Source organism: Amborella trichopoda, chromosome 8 (genome assembly GCF_054954075.1).
Source record: "Amborella trichopoda isolate Santa Cruz 75 chromosome 8, AtrichopodaSantaCruz75HAP2 v2.0, whole genome shotgun sequence".
NCBI lineage: Eukaryota > Viridiplantae > Streptophyta > Magnoliopsida > Amborellales > Amborellaceae > Amborella > Amborella trichopoda.
In genome coordinates, this window is record NC_142343.1 from 5,779,557 (window position 1) to 5,801,010 (window position 21,454).

General features: G+C 35.4%; 1 long non-coding RNA gene and 1 pseudogene across 2 annotated transcripts; one reads left to right on the plus strand and one right to left on the minus strand.

The window, feature by feature from the left end:
• The first annotated feature begins 16,330 nt into the window (after positions 1-16,330).
• Positions 16,331-17,729, plus strand: LOC148780733 (protein FAR1-RELATED SEQUENCE 11-like; annotated as a pseudogene). Its single transcript, XR_016060788.1, has 2 exons — positions 16,331-16,604; positions 16,695-17,729. The product of XR_016060788.1 is annotated as a protein FAR1-RELATED SEQUENCE 11-like (transcript).
• Positions 17,730-18,709: 980 nt separating this feature from the next.
• LOC110007418 (uncharacterized) lies at positions 18,710-20,574 on the minus strand. The gene is made up of 2 exons (XR_002281225.2): positions 20,145-20,574; positions 18,710-19,071 (listed from the first exon to the last, which is right to left on the minus strand). It is a non-coding gene; the product is annotated as an uncharacterized LOC110007418 (long non-coding RNA).
• Positions 20,575-21,454: the final 880 nt, after the last annotated feature.

Genomic DNA, 21,454 nt, shown 5'->3' on the forward strand with positions numbered 1-21,454 from the left:
ATCACATATTTTAGGACAGAGTGTTATCTCTCTAACCCTTAACAAAACACAATTGAGCAAACCCTTTTAAACCCGCTCTCCCGATCGTCACGACTTGTCGATCTCTCATATCTATTTCATGCTAAACTATTCAGGAAGATACCATTTCCATTCCACAGCTAAACCACTGCCCAAGAGGAGAACCGTGAGAGCAACCGAGACTTTTTCTCTTTAAAAGAGGAAACCATCTAAAATCTTTATGGAACCGCTTCTCTACAAGAAACCAGTCTCTCAATCTACAAGAGGCACAATGTGGAGTTTCTCTCCCTAGGAAGCTCTTTTCTTTCTGAAGAGGAGGCTTTACCTTTCATGTAGGAGGCACATACTACTCTCTCTCTAGAGGAAGATACTTTTATCGTATGATGACCCAAATAGGGCACACAAATTCTCTGTACTTTCATCCCATATATATATATATATATATATAAAGTTATGAATTCACACCAAATAGAAAACTTCATACAGGTGTTACTTATATCTCAATAACCAAGAGATATATCCAAGAATCCTAATGTTTTTGGATTTCTATTTTATTTAAGAAACTTATCAATATCAATTCAAATTTCATAGATTTTTTAGTGCGGGTAGATTTTGGATATCACCATATCCAACATCTTTGCCTCAGCACGAGAGAGTGGGGGATATTCTTCTTGTTTCCTTTTAAAACATAAAAAATAAAATAAACACCCTGAATTCACTCCGTATCCTTACGTAGTAGGTTTAAGGTACAATGGAGAGAGAGTAGCAGTGAAGAGAGAGAGAGAGTAGTAGTGAAGAGGGGAGAGAGTGTAGTAGAAGTGTAGAGAGAGAGAGAGAGCGTAGCAGTGAATATCATATGCGCACCAAGTTGTAACGTAAGAAACGATGTAGGCGGACCATGTGGGTCTTCCTTTGTCCCATGCGGGACTTGGCGAATAGAGACGATCTCTTTTGATTCAAACACCACAAACTAATCCGCTAACTTTGGCGGAGGTCTTGGCCCTTTCCTCACTTGTAATAAACCTGGACCTTCTTGCTGCACTATTCCCTCAAATTCTGCGCCTTCAACTAAGAACCTCACTCTTCTTCTTTAATTAGAAAACTGCAGATTTACTATGCATTTGGGTCAGAGGTCTTATTGGTTTTAGAGTTAGAGGTCCCCATTCTCCACCCCTACAGTCATTTTTTAAGTAGATTGCCCCCCCCCCCCCCCCCCTCTCTCTCTCTCTCTCTCTCCACCCTACTATCCTTTATCAATGGATTGCTCTCTCTCTTTCTCCTACTATCCTTTTTGAATGATTGCTCTCTCTCTCTCCACCCCATCATCCTTTTGCAATGGTTGGTCTCTCTCTCTCTCTCGCTCTCTCTCTATTTTAGTGTATCAGCCTAGTCTATGCCATTAGACAGAACCAAATCACTTCAGCTACTTTCTTCATGATTTTTCTGAATTTAATAGTGAAAGAAAGTTGACATTACCCACTTCAAGCCACTGTAAACGTGGAAAAATCTTCTCTCCAGCAAGCTTATTTATTCTCAGATCAAAACAATGTCTTATTTATCAAATCAAAGCCTTAGCAAAAAAACCCACACATTCTCACTCAGTTTATCCCACCATTATGGAGTTTTACTCCCCAACAGTTTTCTTTCTCTTTCTTCCTCTCTGTCATGCTTCAAAACAAAAGAGAAATGTTACATCAAGCATCCCAAAATGGAAAGAGATAAGGTTCAGTGTTGAACCTTCTGCACCAGCTAGGCATAGGCTTCTTCTTTTTGGGTAAGTTTAGGGTGAGGGTTCAGGCTCACTGGTCAATATCCATCACTCTTCTTTGTGATTATCAAAAAGCAATAATGTGTACACAAGAAGAAACAAAAGCCTCTAGAGCTGTGCTTATGCAACATATTCCTTTTGGTTTTTATAATATATAGGTTGGCCTAATACTTTAAGGGATGATTCTTTTAAGGGAATAATTTTGCTGGTGCAAGTGCAGGGTGAGTTAGAAGTTTGATGGCAAGGCCATGGCAGAAGAGAGAGCAAATGGGCTTTTGAAAGATGCCCTTTTTGGAAGTGAACATATCTGTTCACTGGTAAAATCCAGAGAAAAGGGAATCCATGTAATATTACATGATGAGATCCTGGAAAGGGTAGTATTACTTTATGCTGAAGAATGTCAGTGAATTAGAGAGAGAAATATAATAGAATGCAAGGTAGAGAGAGAAATATAATAGAATGCAAGGTAGAGAGAGAAATATAATAGAATGCAAGGTAGAGAGAGAAATATAATTGAATGTACGGTACGAGAAGCACAATAGCTAAAACACTTGCGGCTTCTTACTTGCTAAAACCCATATAATGGTGAATATCGTCGATTTCTATGGTTTTTTCTCACTCCTTTTTTGAAGATTGGTTTATTGTCGGTAAATAAGATCTGGTTTACATACCAAAATTAACATTAAATAAGATGTGGTGCACCCTACATGAATGTTTGTGCGTGTGCGTGTGTGTGTGTGTGTGTGAGAGAGAGAGAGAGAGAGAGAGAGAGAGAGAGAGAGAGAGAGAGAGAGAGAGAGAGAGAGAGTTTGGTTATATTTTTATTTTTCTTGATTCTATCTCCTGTGAAAACTACATGGTTTAGTAGTTGTCATAATTTTATTTTTATTTGTTTACTTTTTTTTACCATTTTTCTTTTTAAGTATTTCTCATTGTCAGTAAGTACAATTAAATCCAACCTAGAAATCTCAGAATGACGAGCAAACTAATTTACAATCTTAATGCTTGTGTTAAATCTGAGAAATCTCTCCTTCGAATATATAATATTCACAAATTAAAAATCTAGCTCTTTTCAACTGCTTTTTATTGACTGAAATATCTAAAACCAGTTTATTTGATAAACCCAATGAATATATTAGTTCTCTTTACTTTCTTTGGAACCCGAACTACTTTTTAGTAGCAGTGCATGAGTAGTAACTCTATTTTGAATCCTGGCTATTTTACTAACTGTTATTGATCAGAGAACTCTTTTTGCATGATCATTAAATTTCTTCAAAACCCTAACTAAGTTCACTGACTGCGCTTGACTGGTGTCCTGTGAAGAAATTGCTTCCTAATAAAAAAAAAGAAAATTGAGGGATTTACTTATGCAGAAGAAAAGCGACTGTGATATTCTATGAAGAATTTCAATAGTGATTCATTTTCCTAAGAGACTAGAATTTACTGGATCCATCAGTATATTAAGCTAGTGCTACAATATGCATATCAAAGGGGAATAGAATCCAAGCAATTGGTCCAAGCAGGCCATTGCAATAGAAACAAATACATAAACAGAAGCTCCAGATAAAGTGAAAAAGGAGAGAGAGATGGAAATGTGAAAATAAATTATAGAAAAGAAGACCAATTTATGCTAACTTTTTAGCTTCTTTTTAACCTTGATGGCTTACTGCCAAGTCGAAGCTCAAGGTCTAGTTCTTCTACTGCGCTGGCTGTCTTTGTGAAGAGTCCTGCAACATAAGGGAAGAATTCGCACTTCTTCGATCTCTTTCTAGTCAATGATTCCCCACTTTCTCTGTCCTCATCATCTTCCCAAACTCTCCTCTTCTTAAACATATTTGGTAAACTTGCCTCGGGGTCGAGCTTCTCAAGACCATCAAAATTCCGGTGTTCCTTGATTTTATGGGCATCGATTTTGGGCAGGCCTGATAACTCTAGTTTATGCTTAGATCCAGTTAAACTGAGAACCTCAACATCCAGTGACTCTGAGATTAATGGAGGAGAAGAAGCAAATGAAGCCTTATGCTTTTGTTGTGGCATAACAACAGCGGAAGAAGAGAAAGAAGATATAGACAAACCAGCAGGAGGAGAACCCAAATTCATATGGCTGCAATTTGCTTTACAGCATGAGTTAGAAGGGCCTGAAACCTCTGTTGAAGAGAGAGATGGGGAAAAATTAGGGTTAGGGTAAGTCAAAGTGCAAGGCTCAGATGGATATTGGTTTAGAAGAGATTGGGTTTCACTGTGAGGACTTGGAGACTGTCTAAGCCTTGCTCTATCTCTTCTATGGACATTCATGTGGCCTCCCAGGGCTTGAGCAGACCTGAATTCTCTCTTACAAAAGGTGCAAGAATATGATCTTGGAGGCCATATGAAACCCCCTAGTGGACCTGCTGAATCTTCTGCAAAAGCTTGTTCTTCCCATGAATCATAATTAGCAGCTCGATTACCGCTGCTTGCCATGAATTTCCTCCTAGTCCACATCCAATACCTGGTCTGCTCCATATTTTTTCATAAGATTTGCACCGAATTAGTGGCTTAGACAAATCGAATCAAATATTTTGCAGCCACCTTAGGACAAATCAAGAGATCTAAAGAGAGAGAGAAGGGACTGAAAGCATGGATTTAGGCACAATTCCAGTCTATTTGAGGTCTAGCAGGTGGAATAGTTTGTTGGGGCAACCCTAAATTGAAGTTTTGAAAGATGGGTAGCTTAAGTGGGACCCAGGATCATGGTTTGATGTAAAGACTTTGTTTAGTTACTGTAGAAGTGGACTGTCATTATGAGTGTGGTTGGGGGTGAAGTTTATCTAAAGGCCTGGCCATTTTGTAGGTCGTCTGTTTCCTCTCCCTCATAGACTTGCCATGAAAACATTCAATCATTCTTCTTTTTTCAATTTCCCTTGACCCCCTAGGTCACAATAAAGTATCTTAAGCTCAAGGAATTTCAAATTGTTTAATTTGTTTTCTTGTTACCTACGTGTGCAACGAATCCGGGCTCAACTTCTTGGAGATTAAGTCAAGATACCCAGTCAATTAGGGCATTAGTTTTTGCAGTCACATTCTTTTGGAATTAAAGGAGTACGTTGATATTTGTTTCATCAGTTTATAGATGGGGACCAATTTATGGCCATGTTGGTATAATAACAATATGGAATTTGATGTCTTGAAATTGCAACATAGAAGTCTTTTTAAAGTCATCAAGGCAAAATAGAAGGAATTAAAAAGAGGAGCCCATGTGGAGGGAAGGATATTTAAAAAATAAATATGAAATAAAAGAAAAAGGAAAAACCAAAAGGAAACAGCCTTTTGACATAGGCAATGAAACATGGATAGGGACACCAAAACAAAACATTAGAAAAAAGGTACCCAACAACTTGTCCTTTGTCTAGCTCCTTAGAAGAAGAGCAGCCATGAGGGGCTCCTAATAAAATATACAATAAACAGGTATTTTAGACATTTGAGTTAGGACCTGCAAGTTAGGGATGTTTGGAGTCTTTGGACCTCATTCTCATGCATACAAGTTCAAGTAGCTTTCCAGTCCAAAAGGCCAGACAAAAGGGAAGGCCAAACATCTAATCTTTTCTCTTCTAATAATCAATTATCACTTGTAAACATAGAACTCTTAGATTCTTTATCTGTTTTGATAGTGGTGGAACTGTCCTTTCTCAAAGGGATGCAAGCAACAAAGCACAGCCATTCTCCACTTGCTCGAATCATAGTGTTCTCTAATCTGTTGAACTTGTTCTTTTGTACTTCTCCTATTTGTTTTCAATTGTTGATGGTGAATCTTAACCACATCTCCAAGTTAGGAAGTGAGCTCTTCAAATAAATCTAAGTTGAGTCCTCCCCCAACCGTTTTTCCGATTAAAACAATTTAGCAGGCATTGTCTTGTGTCTGTCTTTTGCATATTTTGCCATTAACGTGTTCTAATGATTCCATTCTTAGAAGGGTGTTCACAACCTTTCTTCTTTTATAATGTATGAGATACAATCATTGTAGCAATGACATAATCAATGGAGCGATGTGAAATGAAATATTGAAGAAATGGGGGGTCACGATATGAAATTCAATAAGAAAAAATAATCAAAAGTAAGTTTATATTGTGGGATACATGACCAACAGGAAACTCAAATTCCCACAGTATTTAAGTTTTTCTTTCAAAGGAAAATTAATCTTGAAAGCATGTGGTGTTGTGTTCTGATAGACAATTAAAAAACTGATGACTTCGGAATAGAAAAACTGGGCATGTCACTGTAGTTGTTGGATTTGGTGCTATTCAAAATCACCTACATAAAGAAATCATGTATTTTGTGGGATTGATTGAGATTGATATTGATAAGTTTTCTAAAGGAAATATAAATCCAAAAAGATTAGAACTCTTTGATATATCTTTTGGTTTTGAGATATATGTAAGATTTATAAGAAGTTTCCTATTTAGTATTGACTCCTAATCTTATTATTTGAGTCACTATATGGGAATAGTGGTTCCTCTAGAGAGAGGATGGGGCAGGATTTCTTGTGCATAAGATGCAAGATTTTCTCTTAGAGAGAATATAGCTTCATATGGAGAGAAACATTGTGATGATGTCTCTTGTAGACTCTCGAAGATTGAGAGGCTTATTTTTTGTAGAGAATCGGTTCCCATATAAATTTTGAGTTGTTTCCCCTTTTTTTGTAGAGAATAGGTTCTCATAGAAATTTTGAGTTGTTTCCCCTTTTAGTGAGATAAAATCTCGTTTTCTCTCAAAGTTATTTTCTAGATAGTAGTCTAGTTATGGTCTATTCTAAACAGTGGTCTAGATATAGAATAGAGATGAGAGATCAGCATTGGTGTTATTTGCGAGAGTAGGTTTAAAAGGGTTTGTTCGACTTGGGTTTTTGTTGAGTTTTAGAGAGGTAACTCTATGTTCCAAAATCTTTAATGTAACTTTCATTGGTATAGTGGATTTCAGTTTGCCGTGCCCGTGGAAGTTGCCCTTCTAGAATGAACCACATAAATCTTTGTGTTCTTGTGATTTATGTTTTATGCTTTATTTCTCGTACATTATTTGCCAAAAAATTAACCCGTCGGGTTTAGAGCTTCCCCGCACAACAGTAGTCACCATTCATTTCATCAAAATTTATTTTGATAGAATTTGTGGAGGTAACTTCATGATTCATGTGTTATTTGATGTAAGATGGGATGAATTTGTTTGGTTTCATGGCAAGGAGTCAGCTACAATTATCCCCTTCAATACTGGATTTTCAATTTAGCGATAGATTTTCAAAATTATTATCGAGGAGTTTCAAGTTATTCAATTTCTTCTTATTCAAGACTAAAATTGAGTGACCAACCTTGGAATTTAAACCTTTTTGTCTTGAAAACAGGCCAGATCTTATGTAAATCCTCAAACTTAGCTATCTGAATATGCAAACCTATGGTCTCCTACCAGTTTGATTGTTCATTCTACAATGTTTACTTTGTAATGTGTTATGATCTTTTGTATCATTATACAAGTTACATTTCAATTTTCAAATATTTGAGCTGTTGTTCCAAATTTATTTTTGCACTAATGAGCACAGAAGAGAAAAAGTAATGAAAGAAAAGAACAAAAAGAGACAGAGATAGAGCAAAATAAAAGGTAAATAAAAGAAACGAAATTGCTTTTGCATCACGACATCACAGCTAGGTGATTTGGAAGATGTCATGGACTGGAATCAAATCTACATCTATTAAGTAAGAACAAAAGAAACACCTTATACTTCTAATCAAATTTAACCACCTTTAATGGAAGCTAAAAGCCAAAGAGCTATCAACCTTTCAAGAACCAATTCAGGACATAAACTATAGAGGTAAGTTCATCCTCAGTCCAAAAAGAAGGAAGCTTAAAATAATAAAATATTTTGAGATGCTTCTGTGGCTCCTAAAAATCCCATATGGTTTTTCATGTAAGGCATGATGCATTTGTTATCATCTAAATTTGTCCATCTGTTATAGCAGAAAGGCTAAAGTTAGAGAACATTATTTTTATTCACTTGGAATTCTTAATGCATTTCCTGAATTTGGTAGGTGAGACATGAGTCTATAGTAGATTACATACTAAATTGCAGTTACATGAGTAAACAATTCCAAATTGTTCTTCTAATGCACTGGCAGTACTAGTCTCTTATGCCTTCTCCTTAGTTCTTGACCTGTTCCATAAATGTGTCCAATTACAAAAATCAAAAGATTAAAATTTTTGGGATTGGACCACTTCGCTTGGTTGTTAGGTCGTTGAGAAGTCGCAGACAAAGCGTTCGAGGTTAGAATCGCACTGCTGACCAACCAAAAATGGATAAAAAGAACTACCAAAAATATATTCACTGATTGGGTGCTTTGAGTTATATTTCTTGTTTTCTTTTCTTTTCTTTTTTTTAGGGTAATTCAGCAGGACGATTGGAAGTTGGGGGATGTCAATACCTTAGCAATCAAGTCTAGGAACGAATATAATTTTCCTCGTATTATGATGATGATGGTATATTTGTTTTGAAAAATACTTGTGTATTTCAAAATAATATTATGGTTTTGTACGGTTTTTTTAAGTTGTATTGTATAGAGAGAGAAAGGTGTGGGATTTTAGTCCCATATTGATTAAGAGGGTTGAATTGAGTGGTATTTAAGTGTAGGCATTCTCGTACCTTATATTCTTAGCGCACTTTGCACTTTGCAATCGTCAAGTTAATGGCATGTATGTAGTGTGCATGTGCACTTCGTAACTGTCAAGTTAAGCACATCCATGTAGTGTGCATGTAACCACTTTTGTGTCGTGTTAAAGGCGTGACTATTAGTGGTGCATGTAACCACCCCTACAGTAAATGAGCAACCACTAGGAGCTCTATAAAAGGGGTCAATTTTTTCCATACGAGTAATACTCTTTACACTTCTCACACCATTCTCTACGGAATTCTAGAGAGCATAATATAACACTCATCTCTCTATCTAATAGTTTTTTTTTTTCTCTTTCTTTCTTTAAACAACTCAAGATTTTGGTGTCTACTGTGAGCTTCAAGCTCGGGTGCATAGAGCTTTGGAGCATCAAAAGAGACCCTTATGTTTTCTGTATCCTGAGGATAATCGCTTTTCTTTATGCACAAAATTTACATTATCGAAGGGGGAAAAATATTGTCACAAAAAATCACTCTTTGTGCAAAAAAACAGTAAGGAAGTTCGATCCTTTTCGTTTTTATGTTTGCCCCGTTGCACCCAATCGATTTTTCCAACAGATGACAGAAGGACAACAATTGTGGAACAAATATATACCTGTTGAGGATAAATAATTCGGAATAGCATTTAGCCCCTTCTATTAGTCACCTCTAGGAAACCTACTGATGATCAACATGTATTGTCAACATTTCATACGGTCTTAGGCATGTCGAGAATGAGTTCCTATGGATTTAGAGGTCCAGAGTGCTAAAATTGGCTTCTTGGTCTCCATCAGTTTTGAAGGGTGTGTAATAAGTGAGAGCCGGTTCTTTAAAAGCGGAAGTGGAGAAGCAGATCTGGTTCCACTTCACATGGCGCAAGATTCCGAAATTGAACAAAGAAATACAAAGAACTAGATAGAAAACCAGAAGAATCAGAGCGAATATGAGGTTTCTCGCCCACTCCGCAATCTTGGTCTTACTTTGGCAAATTCCGATTCGGATAGGTGATTTTTAAATCACTGATTTGTTACTTATGTGCTCGTGACTATTCTTCATGTATCAGTGTTGGCTCTATGGCTGAGCCAAAGGTCCGTTTGCTAGGGCACCTCATTTGGCAAGGTCCATGGTGATTATTTTGCATTGTCAAGAACTTAAGAAGCTTGTCTTACGTCCTTTTGGAGAAGTAACCGATATGGAAGGTTGTGTCCTTGTAGAGTTCATGTCTAACCACATCTTACTTACCCTTACCAACCGAAAAGCCAATGAGGAGTAATTCAAATAAAGTAAGTAATATTGCAAGTTAGTGCATCAAAATTTTGTAAGGACCACCAACCCTTGGTAGGCATTGGTCGTAAGCTTATTTTGTAAGGACCACCAACCCTTGGTATGCATTGGTCGTAAGCTTGGAAACTTAAGACGTGCTGAGAATGCTTACGAACATGGGCGTCTGTGTTTTCATTTCAAGTGATAGTTAGCAAGTCGGGGAATAATAATATATTGACAAACCAAAATATTGAAAATAAATCGGTTTTATTTCAAAAAGTTAAAGGAAAAAATCGGGTAAAAAATACGGATCATCAAAAAATAAGGTAAGTTTTAGAACCGTGAATATTTCGGATTTGGTTCAAAAAAACAGAGTGAAAAAATCGGATATATAAAGGTAACATAATACAGGTCTATGATTTGCAGTTATTGTATAGATATGTTAAAGTCATTGAAAAATAATATTTTGGCCTTCCTTAGTGTTATTTGAGTAATACTTGACCATCTATAGTATAAACTCTCAATAATTCCAACAACGATGCTACAATACAAAACAAATCATATATTTATTGGGAGCATAAAATGAAATAACAAAATAATATTCAATACAAGAACTACATTAGTAAATAACAAGAACTATAAATTAAGATATAGTGATTATTGTTCAAGGCAAAAAGTAAAAAAGACCCTCAATATAGGATTTTAGTTAACTAAAATTAAACGCAAAACCCAATTATGTAAAATAGTAGCCAACTAAAATGCTATGTTGTATACACCAATAAAATAAAAAATAAAAATACGAAACAATGAAACTTTTCTATGCATAAAGAAATCAACAAAATGCTTAAACAAATCCAAATCTCTTTAGTATCATTGCATCTCCTTTTTTGCTCTTTATAAAGATGCTCTAGGTTTAAAGGAAGAAAATAGATTTTTTATTGGATTACTCTTCTTCCAACTCTTTTGAGATATATAATTGTTTTGATATCGTATTTTTTGAGGAATATATTGCTTATTTTTCGTACACTTTTTTTATGGGGGAACTTATAGGTGAACTTTTTGATGGAATTTTTTGTTAGATCAAGATTCTTAATTTACTTTCACTGTTAATGTGCTTATCTTTAAACCAAAATTCAATAATATTAAGTTATAAAGAAACAAAGTTATTTCGATGGAAGAACTTTTTTAGAAAAAAAAATAAAATACATATTTATATTGGTTCTATTAAAAAAAAACTATTTTGATGATCTTTTGAAAAACTTGAAGTTCTTAACAGATTTTAAAAAATCAAAAATTTTTTTTTTTTTAAAAAAGTGTGTTTTAAACGGAGAATTGCTAACTATGTTGTAACAAGGGTATTAATAGACCAAAGCCATATTGCGGGTCGAGCCAAGCCAAGTTCAGGCCACATGGTGGGACCCACAGGCGAGGCTTGGTAGACACAAAATATTTTTGGGATATGGTCCACGATTGATCTTGAGCTGGGCCTTTTTTTTTTTTGTTAAAATTATGGTTTACACTAGTGTATTGTGATTCACTCAAATCCACTCATACGAGGCTGAATTTCCCCAAGTTGGGCACATTACCCAACTCGGGGATGTAAAAAAAATACCAAAAAATCTAAAAAACTGTTAAAGAAGGCAAGAGTTTTGCAATGGTTTTTTATGTCTTGGATGTATTTGGTAAAGATTGCTTAGAGTTTTTTTTTACTATAATTACTCTTTGTAATTTTCATCTTTTTGGATTTTTTAAATTCCAAATTGTAGATTGGTTTTTTCAAATCCATTTTTCCTCTATATTTTTTTTTTGCTTCTTTTAGTTTTTTTTTAAAAAATTAATTTTAGGTTTCAACTTATTTTTACCGCATGTTTATTATTTGAGTAATGATCCTATGAGACCCTCCCACACCTATGTATGTAGGACCCTAAAGAATTACCGTTAAATTTAACACAGATCTCAAGAAAAGGCAAGTCTCACACCCATGTGATAACTTTTCTAGAGATCTTTACCAAATTTAATGATGATCCGTTAGGGTTCTACACATATGGGTGTGGGAGGGTCTCATAGGATCATTACTCTTATTATTTTTAAAAAATATTTTTTTAAAAAAAAAACATTTATGGCCAAAAGGACATGTGCTGGTATCGGCCAAGTTACTCGACTCGGTCAAGAGCGAGTACCTTGGCCAAGTCGATTTTTTGTACATTGGTTTCTAAGAAAGCTCTCATATTTATATAAGATCAGGCCCTGCCAAGGTTGGGCTTGGGGTAGAGCAAACACACCGACACCGTGTCCACAGGCCACGTCTAGGCTAAAGGGAATTAAATAATTATTAAAATAACCAAAAATTAGAAATCAAATAAGGCTTGATTGAACGTAAAAAATGTGTGATCAAGTTATTAATTGGCTGATAATAGCTAGGTCTATCTAAATAAACCCATATCAATGCAGAATTTAAAGCCAATATCAATATAAAATTAGATTATTTTGATATAGATCTAGGTGAAGCGGAAAATATTTATGCATTTAGAGTGGAGGTTCATTAACAGCAGCAAAAAAATAAAATTTTGCAAATTAAACAATGTAAAAAGGCAACTAACAATTGTCGATAGACACTTAAAGAATCTCAAAATTGAAACCCCAAGGCCTTTTGGGGGTTAGGCTTCAAATCACATAGATCTGAGGCTCGCTGAGAAGAATGTTGAAAAACAAAAATGCAATAATTTGCACAAAAAACAGTTCATTAATCTTAAAATAAGTTTATGAATCTAAACGAGCGAACAAAACACTACCTGAAGTCCAAATTTTGGGCTGATTACACCGCCAAATGAGGCTAAAAAATATACAGATTTTGCATTCAATGGACAAAAAAATGCAAAGAAACTGTCAGACTCGGCGAGTCCTACCAAATTTGCCCATGACTCGCGACCTCGCTATGTCCCATAAGAGAAACAGCAGATGAACTTTGGGCCACAAAATGTGGCTTGAGGGGCAGGCCAGAGCTCAGCAACTACGATCCAAAGATAGGGTCGAGCTAGGCCATGGCTGGCTTGGCCCACCCCAGCCCAGGCCAGCCCAAGCCAGCCCTCTATTTTATTTATTTTTAGCCCGGCACTGATACGGCTAGGGCTGTGTACTTTGGTCAGGGCCGCCTATTTGGCTCAGTCAGGATAAGTCCGGGCCTAAGCCAGCCATAGACGAACTAAGGCCAGGCTGGCCCAGCCCTTTGTTTGGACCGTCTAGGCGGCCACCTCACCGATTCAACTTCACCCAGCAAAGTCACCTTCCTGGATAAGTGGCCCACTATTTACTTCTCTTTCTAAATTGTTGTTTTCAACTTTACTTCTCTCCCTCACATCATACTCCAAAAAGCATGACATAAAAAATTCCAACTGTGATGCATTTAGTCCTAGGCACCACCTCACATCAAAGATCTTTCACAATGTGCAAATATTCGTCCTTAAAAGTATTCTTTTTGCTTAGTAATCTCAAAGAAGGTGCATGCCCACCCAAATGGGAAAGGAATCAGCGTACTGGTTTCCTCTACAACTATCTATGGCAAATACACACTGGCTGAGTTAAATGCACATAGAGAACCATAAATGCATTTTGGGCAAGGGGCTCGATCCGGGCGGTAGCTCCTCAAGTCCTAGTCACCATTTTTATGTCCACCACTAACACCACCCATTAATACTTTTAAAAAGTTAATTCTTAATCTACTTGGAAAAATAAGTAGGAGTCTATCTTCTACATTGAATTGCCCCCAAAAAAAAAAAACAACTCTACATCAAGACCTTTTGTTTTGCCTATAAGAAGTGTTGGGAAAGGGATCAGTTTAGATCCAGATTTCTAATGTCGAAATTCCACAAGTATAGTGAACTTAAATGACTACAAAATAAATTAGTGGAGACCACAATATAAGCATGAGAAATAAAGTATAAAGACATAGCGAAGCTTTCTATGCTTCCCTTACAGCATAGAAGTTCTATCATCCCCCTTATCCAACCGTCCATTTTGAATAGAGGGTTAAGATTGTCCCAATCATAATGTCACGTCTCTACACTATTTAATTTTTAATTTTTTTCTATAAACTATTTTGACACCAAATTTTGGGCATCCATTCTTCTATTAAACTCGCACTAGTAAAAAATATAAAAAAATATTTTCAATAAATAAAATGATCAAAATACCCCTAAAAACCTTTCCTTCAAGAATTGATTTTGGTGTCCCATAATAAAAATAAAATCTAGTATTCCTAGTTTCTGGAAACGTCAAAGAATGTAAGTAGGAAAGTGTATGTTACTCAAGTGTCCTACGTAGAAAAGTGCTGATAAGATAGGCAAACATATATTACATAAATATCATGCATAAGAAAGAGCTGACAATGTAAATTGTCTGAGTTGTATTACATATATATATAAGTAATGATCCAATGCAATGGTTGTATCATAGTATATTGCAACGACACTTCTAGAAAACTATGTTTGTGGTACTTATATGACCTCAAATTTTGTACACACTCTCTTCATTTCAATAATAAGTCTCCTAAAACAAAAAATTTCGATTTGAACTCTAGATATGGTCAAAATGATTCTCCTCCAAAAATGAATCTAGACTATTCATTTTATGAATTTCAAGATCTTAGCCTTTATAAATTTAAAATCATTTTTTTCCTTTTTAACATTGTTCATCTAATGATAATAAAGCCATCCAAAAAAATTGAAAATGAAAACCTCCTTATAAGACCTATATCTAGGCATCTAACCAAAATAAATGGTCTATGTTAGTTAGGCTAAATTTTTTTTTTCTAGGTTGTATTTTCCATTTTTTTTTTTGTTGTTGTTGTGATTGTTCATTATAATGAAAAATGTGTATATTTTAAAATTTGGATCAAATAAATGGACACGAGATAACTTTTTAAGATTATTACATCATATTACTATACAACAATTTCATGAGATTTTTTAGGGTTAACAACCCTCCAAACAACCATAGGTTTATGCGCAAGGGTTTCGCTTAACAAAAAAAAAAAAAAAAAAGGGTTAGAATTTTGAATTTTTGGCCTATGCCCTTTACCCCCTCTCTGACGCGTCTTTGCTCTCTCTCCCCACCGCTTGCCTCCCCATTCTCTCTCCTTCCTTGCCCTCCCCCATACTCTCTCTCTCCTAAAAATGCAGGAGCCTCTGCTCTCTCTCCCCACCCCCTTGTGTTCCCCATTTTCTCTCCTTCCTTGCCCTCCCCCATACTCTCTCTCTCCTAAAAAATGTAGGAGTCTCTGTGCTCTCTCCCCATCGCTAGGAGGTGCTGGTCTCCTGAACTGCATCGTCGCTTTGTAAATGCTCTACAACAACTCGGTGGATCTCAGGGTAAGTTTTTATTAATCTCTTTCTATGTTTCACCTCTCTCTCTCTGTGCTTGTTTCTCTCTCCAAGTTGTCATAAACCTATCTCTCTCTCTTTCAGGACCTCTCTTAGAGTTATTATTCAAGGATGTTTCTCTGTGTTTCTCTAGAAAGCTTCAATTGTGATGAGAAACTTGGATTGGATGGAGTTTGTTTGAATTAGAAAACAGTGAAGATTATTAAAGTGTGGGGACTGTTGAATTTGACAGTAAATGGTACGAAGAAGTAAAATGGAGGTCTGTGTTTCAATGAACTGTTATGGTTCACCACAGTAGATACGTGATGCATGTAAAGACAGAAAACAAAATTCGACTTGTTTGTAATTATTGACTGCAATTATTGACTTTTTTCAATGAACTGCAATTATTGACTTGTTTGTAAATCTTGTTGAGATCCAACACATCTGCAAAGTATTCGACAAAATTCCTAGTAGAGGCATGTTATAATACCAAAATTCCTAGCGATTTTCATCCATTGCATCCCCATTGCCAAAGTAGTGTTATGTATTTTCTAAATGGTAGGAAGAAGTAAAACTGAGGTATGTGTTTCAATGAACTCTTATGGTTCACCACGGTAGATAAGGGATGCATGTAAAGTTAGAAAACAATTAAAATTAAAATAGGAAAAGACAAGCAAAAAAATGTGATTTTCTTTGTGTATAAATCTTAGTTACACTTGATTTATTTAGCCATTATAATTTTTATGAACAAGCCCCAAAAATCTGTAATGTATCAACATTATCTGTTTTAGTCATATTTTTGCAGGTACTCACAATCAAACTTGAGCCCTTTTTTACAGGTACATAAGTATATGGAAACTCCTCCAAATGAAACCATGCTTGTAGAGGGCTTTGCTTCATATGTAGAAAGCCCATTAGAAACAGTTCCTAGTGATTTAGTTCCATACCATGGAAAAATATTTTCAAGGCATGACGATGCTTGTGAATTTTACAAGATTTTTGCCAAGGCATGGTGGTTTTCAGTGCGTCGTCAACGAACAATTGGAAAAAAAGGTGATGACAATGGAATTACTAGAAGATAATATGTTTGTCATAGGGCGGGCCATTTAATAAACAAAGAATTATCTGCAAATAAAGGAGAAAGAGATCGATCATCAAAGAGATACAATTGTGGAGCACATATGAGTATCGCAAAGTCATGGATTCTGATATTTCATATTGGCGTATTGTAACCTTTGACAATTTACATAATCATGATGTTCTCGAGCCATTGAAGATTTTTACAAGTTATATAATCTTGAGTCCATTGAAGATTTTGAAGAAGGCTGGCATGCTTTTTGTCAATAAGTTTTTATTGCATTCAAATAGAAATATTAACCACCTGTGGAATTTAAAAGAGTTTTGGGCATTACCATACTTAAGAAGCCATTTTTTTGCTCAAATGAAGACAACGGGACGTTCAGAGTCAATCAATGCATCTGTGAAATGATTCTTGGGTTCACAAACTTTTCTTAGTGAATTGATAGATCAGGTATAAGAAATAATGATCTCAATGTCTTCTTTGATATTTTGATATGTTGGCATTTTATTTTTTATTATGCTTATTTGTCTTTTTTTGTAGATGACAGTTGTTATTAAGTTGAGAGATGTAGGACGTTTGATGCAACAAAAGTCCAACAATGTATATGTTCGAACAATGTGCCCTTTCGAAGACCATGCAGCACATGTCTTAATTCCTTATGTATTTTCTAAGATACAAGAAGAAATTATTTCATCTTTCCAACATTTGACATCTAGAAATGATGATGGAACCTATGAAGTGACACACTTTTCAAAGAAAGACAAAGGGCGAAAAGTTTCTTTGATGGTTAAAGATAACACTATGAATTGCAGTTGTAAAGGGTTTGAGTTTACAGGTATCATTTGCAGGCATTCTCCTCATGTTCTCTTCAAGGAAAATTTTATTCAAATTCCAGATCGATATCTGCCAAAACGTTGGAGGCGCTCTACATCATTGACATCAAATGTTAGCTCAAGCACATCAGCTGCATATGTTGAGCGTGTCCAAACTATACAATTATTAGCTTCAACAATTGGTACAAAAAGTGCAAGATTTGATGATTGTTACAAGTTCATTATGGCACAATTTTCAAGAATTTTGGAACATGTTGAAGAAATAAAATGCATGAGGTCTCCTATGGTTGATGAAACGTCTAATGCAAGTCTAGCAATTGAAGCGGATGAAAATAGACTTCATTGTGAAAGCATCCATGTAAAAAACCCTGTTCGGTCTATCACAAAAGGGCGGCCCCCTAAAAAAAGGTTAAAGCCCTGTATTAAAGTTGCCAAGAAACCTAGATATTGTAAGGTTCCTTCATGTGGCCAAACTGGCCATAATTATAGGAATTGTCCATTAAGAAGATGTTAATTTAGTAGGTAATCATTATATGTTAGAGAACACCATTCTTGGTGTGATGTTGACACAATTTTGGGGCTAGCAATACTACTTTGCATATGAGATTTTTGAACATTTACATGTGACAACTTTGTATATGTAATTTTGGAGTTGTACATAATGATTATTGTAAGGTTGAAATGTGGATGCAATATTGATGTTGTGCATCAAATGTAATGAATGTATTTTTACTTGATTAAATGCTCCGTCTTTTGCTAATTCACTAATAGGATTTTCAAGCAAAGCATCATTCTTTGTCCCTTTGTGGATATATCATTGATGTGTTGAAATATGAAGTTGAGGTATGGCAGGCACAGCTGGGCAGCAATTGAGTTAGCGAGTTTTTATTATGTTATACGTGACAATGGATCGCTGCTGGTTCCTCCCACTTGTTCTAGCAATAATTCTTGTATCTTTTGTGCTATTGATGACAATAAGTTGCTGATGATTTGCCCCACCTGTTCTAGTGATAATTTCAGGTCTATTACTAAAATCGACAAGGACAAGTAGATGTATAACAAATAAGTAGTTATTTTGCATATCTTCTTTTTGGTCTTATTTTCAACACAAGAAACCCATTTCACTGATATCCCGTCTTTGTTTCTGGTACCCATGAAAGGAACTTGAATAGATTTGAACAAGTTGGGTTGGAAAGGAACTTGAATAGATTTGAACAAGTTGGGTTGGAGTTACAGGATCAATATCATTTAACTATTGTGACATGTTATTTGTTACCTATATAATATTGCAAGAGTTGATGTACTTAAAGTGTCTTAACATAATTATTCCTAATATACAATAAAATGGAAAGAAGAGGAGCAGAACATTGCAATTATAGTATTCTTGGTTTATCACATATCTGTTTGGAGATTAAGATCTCAACTTCTACACTTTTACCACTCAAAAGACCACTATGTCGAGTAGAATCGGCTCCTAAACTGATTTTTTATTCACTGCTTATAAAATAAAATGGCTCTTTCAATCTAATTACCATTTCTTGTTTCATTAAATTGGAAGGATGGAATTAATCATCTCTTCTTCTTTACTGGAAGTAATAACGTAGGGGTTATGGGTACGCCATTCCAGCTTTATGAGAATAGAATAGAACTGCAATTCCCCATGAATCACATAGGTACGAAATACATGGCATATATATAGAAAGAGATGGTCAAAACTTCCCATTGAATAAAAAAACCTTTATTCATGTAAGCACAAGATAAAACACATCAATTGTTTTAAAATTGAAGATAGAGAGAGAGTGAGTGAGATCTCCATTAGCTTTGCTTGCATAAAAATCAAATTCGAATTATATGATTACAACATTGTTCCTCTCTGCCTCTATCACGAAGATTTTTTGGCCTTGAAAATACATGAGCATGAGCGAGAAGATCTCATGCCTTCTACTTTATGGCTTTGCAACCAAATATCTTCACCACCACACTTCAAACCGGAGGCTCTACTCTCACTACCCCATTCAGTTCTCCATTCAAAATAAGCAGAGTAAGCTGTGAATCACCCAATTCTTGATCCTAATTCTTCAAGCCTAGCAAGGCAGAGGATTGATCAAACAAATAAAACCATTACTCAATAGAATTTAATTCTTTAGCTATGAAAAGAATAAGAAATCATCAAATAAACAAAACCATTACTTCGGCCTTTCCTATCATCAGGTAATTATTATACTGAAAATAACAATTAATCATTCACTTGATCCAAAATTTAATCCTTTAAGTATGAAAAGAATTGCAAAATCAAATAAAACCTGGAATCAAAACAAGAAAATTGTATGGGGCATATTTTCAAACATTTGGACTCTGAAGAATACTTACTCTTAAGAACATTTGGAATCGAATAAAAACTGTGAATCAAAATTGTGGTATCTTTGGTTACCAAACCTTGAAGAACACTTACTCTCTCTAAAAATTACTTTTGGATCTCACCAGAGAGGGCATACAATTTTAGAAAAGGTCAATCTCTCTAAAAATTGAATCAATCGTATCCAAGAAACAAATGTACAAGTACCACACTAAGAGCCTTTCGTTGAGAGAGAGGGAGCAAGCTGAAAATTGCGTGCCCTCTCTCATTCTTGGTGAGATCCAAAAGTAATTTTTAGAGAAAGTAAGTGTTCTTCAAACTTTGATAACTAAATATACCGCATGTTCAGTTATTGTGACTGAATCACAAAAAAATCCCAAAAAATAAATTCTACCTGGTGTGATCGGAGAGTAACAAAAAGTCCCAAGAATCAACAGAGTAAATTCTAGAAAAAAAAATCCCAAAAATAAAACAAAAAGAAAATAAAAGAAATGGCATTGAGTGTGGCATTCGTACTTCGTGTGATCGGAGATTTTTATAGCTGGGATCACATGAAGGTGAAGATTAGGTTTTTTCGAGGTAAAAACTAAGGTATCTATCTGTAAAAAAAAAAAAAAAAAATGCAGAAGAGCACGTGGAGAGAGAAACAAGCACAGAGAGATAGGTCTTGAAAATTGTATGCCCTCTCTCTCTCTTTAAGAGAGGTCCTGAAAGAGAGAGAGAGAAGTTTTTGACAACTTGGAGAGAGAAACAAGCACAGAGAGAGAAGTGAAACATAGAAAGAGATTAATAAAAACTTACCCTGAGATCCACCGAGTTGTTGCAGAGCATTTACAAAGCGACGGTGCAGGTGCGGAGACCAGCACCTCCTAGCGACGGGGAGAGAGAGCAGAGGCTCCTACGTTTTTTAGGAGAGAGAGAGGATGGGGGAGGCAAGGAAGGAGAGAGAATGAGGAATGCAAGGGGGAGGGGGCGGGGAGAGAGAGCAGTGGCTCCTGCGTTTTTTAGGAGAGAGAATATGGGGGAGGGCAAGGAAGGAGAGAGAATGGGGAAGGTCCATTGTTTCTCCCTCTTGATTCCCTTAATTCATGAGGCATTTTTTATTTTGACAATTATTTTATTTCGTTTGGTTTTTTCTCTTTGTCTTGAAGAAGGTCCATTGTTTTTCTTGGCTGGGACGATGGGTTCTCTTTCATAACCTCTCCCTATCCCAATAAAGCCCACCTTTCTCAAATAGTATGTTCCCCACTTAAATAAATCCTTTATATAGGCTGTCTTGAATACATAGCTTGATCCCCAAGCAACTCAAAATAATCCTACTTTTTTAGTAAATTAGTTAAAGATTTTTATTTCCTAATACTTAAGAGGAAACAATATCAATCAACTCTCTAAAAAGAGGAACTTGCATAATCATTTATATCCTTCTTTTATTCAATCTAAATATCATTTAGCAATGAACTTTTCTTTGGGGTGGTGATTTAGGTATCACCCACCTCAACAAGAAGGTCGTAACAATGTTGGCTGTTAGATTTGAAATTTAACATTAACTCGACTCAACTCAGTATTCAAGATAAAATTTATTGAACTCGCTTTGGCTATTCGTGGTGTGTGGAATATTCAAAAAAAATTTTTTTTTTTTGAACTTTGTAACATACCTTAAGCCGTCAAATTTAATATTTGAATCAAAGTTATTATAACCTTATATCGAAGGCAAATCATCTTTAGCATACAATCTCATACCATACTGGTTTCCTTTAAATCTTGGAATATGCAGCAAAGCGGAAGGTATTTGCATGCTCAAGTTTGCAACTGAACTTGTTCAAAATAACCTAAGATGCTCATTACCTCTCAATAAAACGGTTGAAACTTGCATCCCACAAAGGAGCATGGTTTTCCCTAACCCGTTGATAATATGAAAAGACTTTAATAGTTAGAAAATACGTCTTTGACGTTCCATTATGTAGGATTCACCTTCACAAATAAAAAACATTAGACTATTTACTAAGCAAAAAGTTTATATAAGGTTGACACTTTTTTTTTTTTTTTTGACAATATTAATTATTTTATTGATAAAAAAAAAAAGTACAGAGTTCAGAAGGAAGTATATCAAA